Below are 11,721 nucleotides of genomic sequence, written 5' to 3' on the forward strand. Positions count from 1 at the left end.
GGACCCGCCTGGTGACCGCACGCCAGAGATGAACGAAATCGGAGTACGAACGCACGTTGCGTCATGTCCGTGCAGTGCTTTAGGGGTTTTTCTGTGCGGAAAATCATAGAAAATCCGTACAGCGTCGGAACGCGACAAATTTTGGCGTGCGTGCCCTGCATGGTCACTGTGGCCCATGCAAAAAAGATGAGCGACTTTGGCGGATGCGACGGAGAGACGTACGGCCGAGGGTCCCCTCCACCCATACCGAAACCACCGCGTTGCACAGCAAGTGCCAGTTTGGTTTGCCGGAATGCACCCAACTTTCTGTAACTTACAAACAGTAAAAGTTGGGTGCATTCTGGCACCGGGCGGGTCACCGGGCAGGTCCCCACACACGCTGCCAAAATTTGGGTGCATTCCGGCAAACCAAACTGGCACTTGCTGTGCAAGGCGATGGTTTCGGTGCGAAATGGTATGTACCGAACACCTTTCTTTCTGTAACTTACAAACATGCCCAATTTTTTTATCGAATTGTATCTACATGAGAATCATGTGTGCCAATTTTATGTGCATTTTTGGTCTGTTTGCATTTTGTACGGTTTTTGGCTTCGACAGTCCGAAAACACTGTTTTTAATTTAAAATTATTTCATACTTATTTTTTACTCTTTTTTTTACAAATTCCTTATTCTAATTTTTTTTTCTTTTTCCTTTTTTCCTCTCTTCATCTTTTTTTATATAATTTTTACTATCTTTTCAATTATACTGGTAAACTATTTAATTTTAATTCCTTTCGGGTCACTTTTCTTTTATAAAATGATTCACTTTTTGTCTATAATATTTCATACTAATTTTTTATGTGCATTTTTGCTCTCTTTCCATTTTGTACGGTTTTTGGCTTCGACAGTCCTAAAATATTTTTTTTAATTTAAAATTATTTCATACTCATTTTTTAAATTTTTTTACAAATGCCTTCTTCTAATTTCGTTTTTTTTTCTTTCCCCTTTTTTCCTCTCTTCATCCTTTTTTTATATAATCTTTCAATTATACCGGTAAACTATTTAATTTTAATTTATTTGGGTCACTTTTCTTTTATAAATTGATTCACTTTTTTTCCATAATATTTCATACTAATTTTCATCACTCCAACATAACGATAAACAATACTTCATTTAACATAACGACGGTTCATTTTACATTAAAACATAAAAAAACTTAATTAAATAGGACATAATTAAACATAACGACCTAATCTAAACCTAATCTACTCGTCGTCGTCGGAGGCGGCGAGGTCCACGATCTCGCCTGCTCCGACGTCACCGTCGTCGTCACCGTCGCCATCGTCGCTCCTCTTGATGCCGTTGTCCCAGTTGCCGCCGTCGTCCTCCTCCTGAGCCACCTGCGGCTGCACCGCTTCGATGGCCACCGCCGCGTCGAGTGCTGCCTGCAGCTCGGCGGCCTCTGCTGCTGCCGCCATAGCCGCCGTCGCGTCGAGTATGGCCTGCAGCTCGGCGGCCTCTCTCGCCTCCGCCGCCGCCGCGGCCACCGCTTCTGCCTGCGACGCCCGCAGTGCGATGAGATAGCCGGGGCAGTCGTCGGGGTCACCGTCCTCGCGCAGTGCGAACTGCTCCGGCGGGATCTCGACGATGGGAGGGAAGGCAGGCCGGGCGATGCCGGGAACCGGACGGCGGGATGAGCTCGGAGACGGCGCGGCCGCCGGAGGGGGACGGCGGGACCGGCGCGGGGCGGAAGACGAGCCGCGCGCGGAAGACGACGAGCCGCCCGGGCCCGACGACGACCTGCCGAACCGCAACTCCCGACGAGCCTGCGCGACGACGGACCAGAAGTTCTTGCCCTTCCAAAATCTCGTTTGGCCGACGATGTTCCACCGGCCGCCCTCGTGCTCGCGGAGCTCGTCCGGCGTCGCGCCGGGCCCCCTCGTCGGGTACCCGTCGGCGGTGATGTGGAACACGCGAGGTAGACGGCAGCCCGGCGGCACCATCAGCCCGAGACGGATGATCTCGTCTGCCTCCGGCGTGCCCAGGCTCGTCGGCCACGAGCTACCGCCGCCGTCGCCGTCGGACGCCATGGAGGCCGCCAAGAATGGGAGCTCGTCGCCGGTGGAGCGCGTCGGTGGGTGGGGTGAGCGGGTTGAGGCGCGTCTAGTGGAGTGGGGGGAGGCAGACGGGGCGACGAGCGGTGTTTCAAAGGCAGGCGTCGGTGGGTGGGGGAGGTCGTCCGGTAGGTGACCGACACCCGGCGTAACGCCGGCATTAATGGTGCATCGGGCCGGCCGCCGCGTCGGGAACCGCCCTTGACCGACGCTTAGACGGCACGCAACCGCCTGTCCCCACACGTCACGTCGTCTTATTTTTTTTGCCGTCCAGCCGACGACACGTCGCCACGAGTACTTCACTTGACAGGTCACGTTGTTTTTTTTCTTCGGTCGTCGTCGTACGTACGCGGACGGACGCGTGTCATGCCATTTTTTTCTTTGGTCGACGTCGTACGTACGCCGACAGACACGTGTACGGGGTAGTCGGCGTAGAGCCCCCGTCGCGCGGGTACAGCCCCGTCGCGCGGGCGGCGGCTTTTTATGTGCTGGGATGATCCTACCCTTTTTAATAAAGGGGTACGGAGCAATCTCAGCCGTTGTTGTGTTTAGGGGGTTGTACCGAAGAAGAAGTGTTTTTCCTAACAGTGATGTTGCAAAGTTTTTTCACGCCCTTTCACAAGTACTATATTTATTATTTCACTGCAATATTTAGCATGATTCCATGCTATTTATACGGTTCCTTTTTTATTCAAAATCAAGTGATTGATGGTCCTGAGCGAGGGGGAGGGAGAGGGAGAGAGTGAGAGTGACATATTACAATGAGAGAGGATAGATAGAGAGCTTTGTTGTGAAATGTAGCATAATTACATCGTTACGTGTTTACCGACAAAGGCTTTCGCCCCGTTTTATATATAAAGCAACGATCGACATACATGATGCAAACCACCCGACACCACACACACACACAAGGCAGATACAAGGGAGCTGATGAACAGCAACGCTACTCTAAACACCACAAAGCAAACAACAAGTAGGCAGAAGAGCATAGCTAAGGGTTCAAAGAGCTCTCCACCGTGAACGAGTCACCGCGAGGAGACGAAGCCGTAACTCGATGAACCAGGGACTCCAAAGCGGTGCTTCCAAGAAAGAAACGGCACCGAAGAGCCGCCACTGCCCGATCCAGGAATCTAGGTTTTCACCCGGAGTAACACGAAGGACGCAGGGTCACCGCGATGGAGCCTTCAAGAAGGGAACGACGCATGGACGCCGCCGCCATCGGTCTGGCTCCGAGCCAGACGAGGTTTTCACCCCGGCCACCATCCTCAGCCTCCGTCCAAGGTACGGCCCTACAGGAGAGCGCCGGCCGCACCACCACCGAGATCGTCGAAGACCCACCCCCATGCCTCCCACGCGGCCATGACAGCAAGCCCTTCAGTGCCCGAGCCACGAGCTCCGCCCACGAGCCAGCAGCTCCCGCCACCAAGGCCGCCGCCTTGCATCTAGACACTCTGGAGACCATCAAAGGCACGAGCTTTGAGCAGACCGGCAAACCCCTAGCACCATCGGAACCGCCGGTGACTGACCCGCCCCGAACAACTGTTAGCGGCAAGGAGGCACTAGGCCAAGTAAAGGGGACGGGGGAGCGGAGCTCGTCCGGACCGGCGCATCCCTACGCCAGTGACAGGTAGTCGGTCTACCCGTCCCTCCAGCAGCCTCCCCTGCATCACCCCTGACGCCCTACCATGGCCTCCGACCAGAACCTACGAGGAAGAGGCAGCCACCCGTCCGCCGGCAAGGGCTGCCGGATCGACCGCACCCCGCCGCCGAAGAAGGCTGCCAAGAGCGTCAACCACCACCACATCACCTGCATCTCCATGCCCTGGCCAGGAGCAGCCGATGCCCCGCCACTCCACCAGAGCAAAACGAGGACCAGTTGCAGCGCCACCACCTTGGAAGGGCCACCGGCCACCCCTGACGCCGCCAACCACCACCACCAGCCGGATCTGGGAAGGGGGTGCCAGATCCGCCGCCAGCACGCCCCGGGGCCTCCAGCCCCCACAAGCCAAGGAGGAGGGGGAGGAGGGAGCGCCAGCAGTCCACCAGGACACTAGGAGGAGGGAGGAAAACGGAGCAGCGGCCGATCGGCGCCCGGCGCTACCGATTAGGGGAGGGCGCCCCGCGCCGCCTGTCACCTGCACGTGGGAGGAAGACACCCCGCCGCCGCCTGCGCCACAGCCTTTGGCCGGCGACGCCACCGGCGGGGGCGAGGGATGGGGCGCGGGGCGAGGAGGCGGGGACGGCGGCGCTAGGGTTGCCTCCCGGGGACGCAGCGGGAGGGCCTTGGGAGGGGATTAGCGCTAACACCTCTGATCACCTCGTTACGTGTTTGAAATTCAAAGGTGGTGTTGATCGTGGTTGAAGAGGGGATTGGGAGCCGGATCTATCACTAATTGAGGTGGAAACCATGGACCGGGGTTGCGGAGAGAGTTGAGTTGTTGGAGAAAGAAATAGATGTTGAGTGATTTATTGATACGAAAAGTAAATTGCAGATGTGCATGGGAAATCTATAGGTATATGTTAACTTGGATAAATCTTCATACTCCCTCCGTTCCACAATGTAGCGCCTATAATTTTTTCTAAAAGTCAAACTTTATGAACTCTGACCAAGTTTGTAGAGAAAATTATATACATCTAGAATACCAAATACATATGCTTGATACATCACAAGACATACTTTCATATTATATATATTTCGTATTGTAGTTTCTCTATAAACTTGGTCAAAGTTTATAAAGTTTGACTTTGTAGAAAATCCATATGGACTACATTATGAAACGGAGGGAGTACTAATTATATAGTACTTGTCCATGATGGTCATGAGTTGAGCGTGCAAGTCAACCTAAAGACAACAATTCTAACCGGGAATATCTTAAGCGCATCATGTAGATCTTAATTATAACATATAATAATGTTTATCATTGCTTTCTGCGCACCGGTGGAGAGTGTACTCTAGGGGTGATGTGGGCCCCAGCCTTGAACAATTTTGTGAAGAAGAATAAAATAAATACATGTCTTAGCTAGGAGAATTTTTTTAGTATTTTGCTGTCTCAAAGTTTCACATTTTGTGTTCCGCCCCCAAGAATTCTGATGTAGCTCTGCCACTATTTCTACGTATACATCATCAAAAAAGTTACATTGCAGTGGATTTCAATTATTTTCCAATTGTTGTAGGCTATCTTTTCTATATATGTGAAATATGATACACATTATATGCGTAATCAGAAAATATCTATACATGTGAAATTTGATATGCATTCTATTTATGGGTGTAATCAAAATAAATAAATTAAAAGCCCGTGGCAATGCACGGGCGTTTTACTAGTCGTAGTAATCGATGACTATATTGGAAAGATCACAACTATATTAGGAAGATTGCATAGATGGTGGATAACGTGTAATGCGTGGCCACACGCCACGCCATATAAATTTATAAGGTGTTTTTTTTAAGGTTTGGTAGAAGAATTGAGTTGCAATATAGTGGTTCATACAGAGAAGGGTAACATGTGATTTACATTATGTCTACTATACAATGCCACTGATTCATGCTTCGGCGATGTAATAAGCACGTGAGGACACGTATTCTCTCACTCAGCTAGCTACATACGTGTGGCACACCTACTCTGCTCACCCTCAACACGTGTCTCGCCAACAGTCAAACAGAGCAGAGAAAGGGGCAGAGAGGAGCAGAGGCAGAGGAAGGAGATGAGGGGAGATCTGCCGGCCATGGATGGCAGTGGCGCCTCAACCACGACACCGTCAGGCTGCTCAAGGCCTTCAGCCGCACCGTCGAGCTGTGCAACTTCGGTATCGGCCTCGTCGTCGGCTTCCTCCTCGTCACCTGCGCCTACTTGTCCAACACCAAATTTGACTCCATCCACATCGCCCCGCTCAGTAAGCACCTCTTTCTACATGCATCTGCATTCACCTCCTCCTACCTCCCCTTCTCGCCCACGCCTCTGACCAATCCCAGTGTGTGCGTGAACAGTTGGCCCTCGGAGAACCAGATTACTTTGCCGCTGGGCACCGACGGCTCGAAGCGCCAATTAGGTGAAGAATCCCTCCTCGGCGCCGGCATTTCCGCCGAGCCCCCTGCGTGAATCGAAGAGGCTGACTGACTGACGACCTGTTTCTTCCTCCTCTTCTCTTCAGATTTGGGCCTTGCGGGGCAGGACACAACATTATCCATGGAGGGAGCATGGGCAAGGTGGTGGACACGGACGGTGAGGAAGACAGAATCAACCCCTCCTCGGCGTAAGGTAAGCAACAAAGCATTTGCTTATTACAGTCATATACCGGCCATGGCTCGAGCGGCAGCGGCTGCCTGTCTCACCCATGCACTTTAGGAAAAAATGTGAGAGCAAACTGTATACTGACATAAACAATCATAGCTAGAATGAACATTATTCGGAAGTGTCAACACTCACCTGATAGAGTTTCAAGTGAAGCTGGAATTCCCTTGCAAGTAGTACAACTCCAGTGTTTCAGACAGTGATAAATCATTAAATCAAACCAAACTGAAATTTGAGACGCTTAAAATACCACATACCTTAAGTAGAATGGAAAAAAAAATGTGAAGGCACATAGTGTACTTGTGAAACTATTTTCAGCTCACATGTCTTGCCTAAACCAGAAATGGAGAAATGTAATGAACATCCACCTTCCATTAGAAAGAATAGGATGTGGATGAAAATTCTAAATCTATAGCGAAAACGTAAATAGACGAAAGTTCCTCACAACAACCGACCAAGATTGCAAGTATGCATCATGAAATTCAGCTTGGGTACTTGTGCCAACAAATAAACAACAATATACAACTACGCGTGTAGCTTGGGTACTTGTGCCGACCAAAATTTTGTCGAAATGAACACATTGCAATGGGATGCAACTTAAAAATGTTAATCAGCGGCAAAATAAGATGGATACGGCAACTACGCGTGCGCACGCAGTCTATACTTCACAGTAGTATATATTTTGTATATCGAAGTCCTAGATAGGAAAGTATAATAGGCACAGATCCTCCACAAAAGGCAAAATGTACATGGAAAAGTATAACTTTTTTTAATATTGATGTCTAGGTTGATGCATTCCTGCATTTCTTTGTGCCTGACAGAGAATTTCTAATTTTGATAGTTTGGCCGATACGTTATCTTCTCCTTTTGGATGTTTTTGAATTCCGACATGTCCAATGGGGCAACAAATGCTCAATTTAGTGACTTCACCCCATAAATAATGAATTTGCTACTCAGCAAAAGCAGTAGCTATTTGTGTTATGGGACACTGATTGCTTCTGGTGTTAAAATGACGATATGGCTTTATTTATGTGAAATGATCATCCAAGTATTTAAAGGCCATACAAGTACACATTTAGAACCTTGCGTGTGCGCATTTCTCTACTATGGCCAGGCATTAGTTGACAAATGAAAATACATCAAAGGGCGCCACTTTACTTACATTTAGAATATGTAAAGAGAAGTTAGGAGGCAGCATACATATCTGAATATTTACACTGCATATACAGCAGAGAGTATATCCTCGATTCAGATGTAGGACAAAAGACCGTCCGGCCAGATCTCCATAGCTGCAAAACGTTTGAATAATCTGTGAACTCCGTCAGATAGTAATATTAAAAATTCCTTGTTTTATTGGTATATTCACATGTAGAGGAAGGAGATACATGTCAACACGGGAGGAAAAGCAACCATCAATTATGCTAAAGTTACCACTCCAGAGTGGCCTGTCTCTGGAGTAAAATTTAGGACACACACTGATGAATGCTCTCTGAAGTAAAATCTAAAACACATAAAATGGCACGGGACGTGTGGAGCCCGTCCATCTTATTTAGATGATCTCCAAAAGAGTAGTGTTTTTGTCCTTTTGTGGAGATTTAAAATGCAATTACCCTAACAAGTGAAGTTAACTCGTGAATACGTGCTTTAAGAAGATCCAACTTTATTAGTTTTGAAAAATAAAACAATTCCCTTTCATGATAATTTTATACTCCCTCCGTCCAAAAATACTTTTTTTCGATAAAGGGTGCTTTTTATTTACTCATAATATAGCATCGAGTGATACAAACACAATGAGCACACACCCGGCCTCTGCATAACTAAGGTGCACACAGCCAACACTAGGCACACACACAAGAATCACGTTGGTAAAGAGCAAAGTCATATAAGACCGAAGCCCTGCCTAGGTGAAGAATGAAAAAGAAAAATCCTGAAATGATCAAAACAGCGATCGACGATATAGAACAACCACCATCGACACCATCCTTTTCTTTGACGACATAAGGACTACGAGAAGGGTTCTTCAAAAGCAACGCCTTCAAGAAGGAAACGACCCATAATCGCCGTCGTCGCCAGATCCATTACCAAAGGCCAGATCATGGGTTTTCACCTTGAAGATCAAGTCCGAGCAAACTCCAAGCAATGCCTTCAACAAGGTAACGATGCAAAAACACCGTCATTGCCAGGTATAACCAACTAAGGTCAGACTTAGGATTTTCACCCTGGAGCTCGAGACCGGGTGCTCGAGAAGCACCACCCAACTGAAGTCATCCTAAATTATCTCCTCCACATTCCACAATCCCAGCAGCACAACAAGAAGCATACTTAGACGAGGGAGGATGGTCACATGCACCGCCCAAATCCTGATGTTGGGACGATCTGGCGCACCTGCACCGTCCTCACAAGTGACAGCTGATGACCGATCTGCATGAGACAACGTCACGACATGCCGCCACTACCATCATCATCGTCCAAAAATACTTGTCATCAAAATGAATAAAAAGGATATATCTAGAACTAATATACATCTAGATACATCCCCTTTTATTCATTTTGATGACAAGTATTTCCCGACGGAGGGAGTACTTCATATTTGTTTAAACATTGTCAATTCAACTTTTGGTACGCAATAGAGCTAAAAAATGGAACTGTTGGTGCATCATACATATATGCATGATATTATAAACCATTGCGAGATTTCTTTTGTTATTGAAATGCTCCCTCTTGTGAATTTAATAGCAGTTTTGGATAAAGTAGTGGACCCCTAGCTGATGGTGATAAAACACACCCTATTCCTATTGAGCCGCCTAGAAAGAAGCAGCCCCAAACACACAACACAGACACATAATGTACGTAGTGTACACTTCATAAGTGAAAACCAGTATTATACGTGTGCTAACCTGAAGTGTTAGGGCATCTCCAGCCGTTGGCCCCCCAGGGGGCGTCTAAAAGCGCCGTCTGGGGGCGAGCCGGCGATACACTCGGCGCTGGGGGCGGTTTTGCGCCCAGTCGTCGCCCCCAGCTCTCCCCCAGGCGCCGAAATTGGCCCACTTTGTAGCCCAATTTCGGCGAATAAACGGCCCATATGGGCGAGAATAGGCCCATACTCGGCGTGGTTTCGGCGTTCAATTATCAACACACACATATTTCATCACAGAAAAATCAAATACTTCAACAAAATACTACAACAACAAATAGTTCAATACAAATTATATAGTTCAACAAATAAAAACTCGTATTTCATCACGCGGCGTCCCACTTGAGCCTCCATAGGTGCTCAATCAGATCTTTCTGCAGTTGATGATGCACCTGTGGGTCTCGGATCTCCTGACGCATACTGAGATAGGCAGTCCAAGTTGCCGGTAGCTGGTGATCAACTTCGGCTAGAGGACCCTGCCTGTAGTATGGTTCAGTGTCAAACACTGGGTCTTTTTGCTCGCTCTCGATGATCATGTTGTGCAAGATGACACAGCAAGTCATGATCTCCCACATTTGATCTTTCGATCAGGTCTGAGCGGGTACCGAACAACAGCGAATCGAGATTGGAGCACACCAAATGCCCGCTCGACATCCTTCCTGCAAGCCTCCTGAACCTTCGCAAACCAGGCGTTCTTGCCTCCTGCCACAGGGTTTGAGATCGTCTTCACAAATGTCGACCATCTCGGATAGATGCCGTCAGCTAGATAGTACCCCTTGTTGTATTGGTGCCCATTGATCTCGAAGTTCACCGGAGGAGAATGGCCCTCAACGAGCTTGGCAAAAACAGAAGAGCACTGCAGCACGTTGATGTCATTGTGAGTTCCTGGCATACCAAAGAAGGAGTGCCAAATCCAGAGGTCCTGTGTGGCTACCGCCTCAAGCACCACACTGCAACCGCCTTTGGCGCCTTTGTACATCCCCTGCCAACCAAATGGACAGTTCTTCCATTTCCAATGCATGCAGTCGATGCTTTCAAGTATCCCAGGAAATCCTCTTGCTGCATTCTGGGCTAGGATCCGAGCAGTGTCTTCTGCATTGGGTGTTCTCAAGTATTGTGGCCCAAACACTGCCACCACTGCCCGACAGAACTTGTAGAAACACTCTATGCTGGTGGACTCGGCCATGCGCCCATAGTCGTCGAGTGAATCACTGGGAGCTCCATATGCAAGCATCCTCATCGCTGTCGTGCACTTCTGGATGGAGGTCAATCCAAGAGCGCCAGTGCAATCCATCTTGCACTTGAAGTAGTTGTCGAACTCCCGGATGGAATTCACAATCCTGAGGAAGAGCTTTCGGCTCATCCGATAACGGCGCCGAAATGTTCTCTCGCCATGAAGTGGAGTATCGGCGAAGTAGTCGGAGTAGAGCATGCAGTAGCCGTGCAGACGATGCCGGTTCTTTGCTTTCACCCGCCCCGACGCCGAGCCACCTCGACACGGCTTTTCATTGCTCGCCAGCAGCTGGGCGAGGGCGGCGAGCACCATCAGATGCTCTTCTTTTTGGACGTCGGCCGCGGCTTCCTCCTCCAGCAGCGTGGCGAGCTCTTCCTCCTCATCCGAGTCCATCACCGACACAGTCAAAACGCCAAACACCTTGCGCTCGGTGGGCGTGTACCCGCCGTTAAACCGCGCCTCCGCGGCCGGAAACGGCGGCCGAAAACGCCCAGCTGCTGCGGGTGTAACGCCCGGATGATTAGGCTACAGTAAAACTCTTCTAATGATGCCATGTCGTCCGTGTTACTGTTGCTAATCAGGTGGTAGTTCAAAATCATTGCAATTCAAAATATGAATTAGTGACAAACGCCCTAAATTTTCAAAAGGCAAAGCGAAAATGTTCGGGGGTTGCCAAATATTGCACTGGTAATTATGGTGAAGCAAACACCATTTTATAAAATGCCTAAATGCCCTAAAATTAAATAAAACAGAAAGGGAAATAAACAAAAGAAAGAGATTACAGAAGAAAAAAAAAACAAAAGGGAGGGGGGAGCCCCCTGGACCAGGCAGCCCAACCCACCCGCACGGCCACCACCCAACCCCCTGGCCCGCAATCAGCCTGGCCGGCCCAGCCGGCCCAGCCCCCGCACAGCGTCCCCTTCCCCTGTTCCCCCGACGCGGGTCGGAACAGGGCGCGTCCCAGCCGAACCCACCTCGCCGGCGACGAGGCGTGGGGATAAGGACGCCGACGCCGCGCCCCCTCGGTCTCCCCTCCCACTCGCCCCCACGCTCGCCCTCGGCCCCCGCGCCTCTCCCTCTCCCTCTCCCTCTCCCCTCCAGATCCATCTTCCCCTCCTTCCCCACCGCAACCGAGCGCCGCCATGGCCTCGCCGCCGTAAATCGCGCGGCCACAGTCGCCGCCTCGCC

The 11,721-nt window shown here is 49.6% G+C and overlaps 1 long non-coding RNA gene across 1 annotated transcript in view; it reads left to right on the forward strand.

Moving 5' to 3' along the window:
* The first annotated feature begins 5,689 nt into the window (after positions 1-5,689).
* Positions 5,690-11,721, forward strand: part of LOC119308280 — a 9,075-nt gene continuing 3,043 nt past the window's right edge. Inside the window, exons 1-3 of the long non-coding RNA XR_005150026.1 lie at positions 5,690-5,987; positions 6,082-6,143; positions 6,246-6,352. This is a non-coding gene — a long non-coding RNA (uncharacterized LOC119308280). The remainder of the gene's footprint in view (positions 5,988-6,081; positions 6,144-6,245; positions 6,353-11,721) is intronic.

Source organism: Triticum dicoccoides, chromosome 1B (genome assembly GCF_002162155.2).
Source record: "Triticum dicoccoides isolate Atlit2015 ecotype Zavitan chromosome 1B, WEW_v2.0, whole genome shotgun sequence".
Classification (NCBI taxonomy): domain Eukaryota; kingdom Viridiplantae; phylum Streptophyta; class Magnoliopsida; order Poales; family Poaceae; genus Triticum; species Triticum dicoccoides.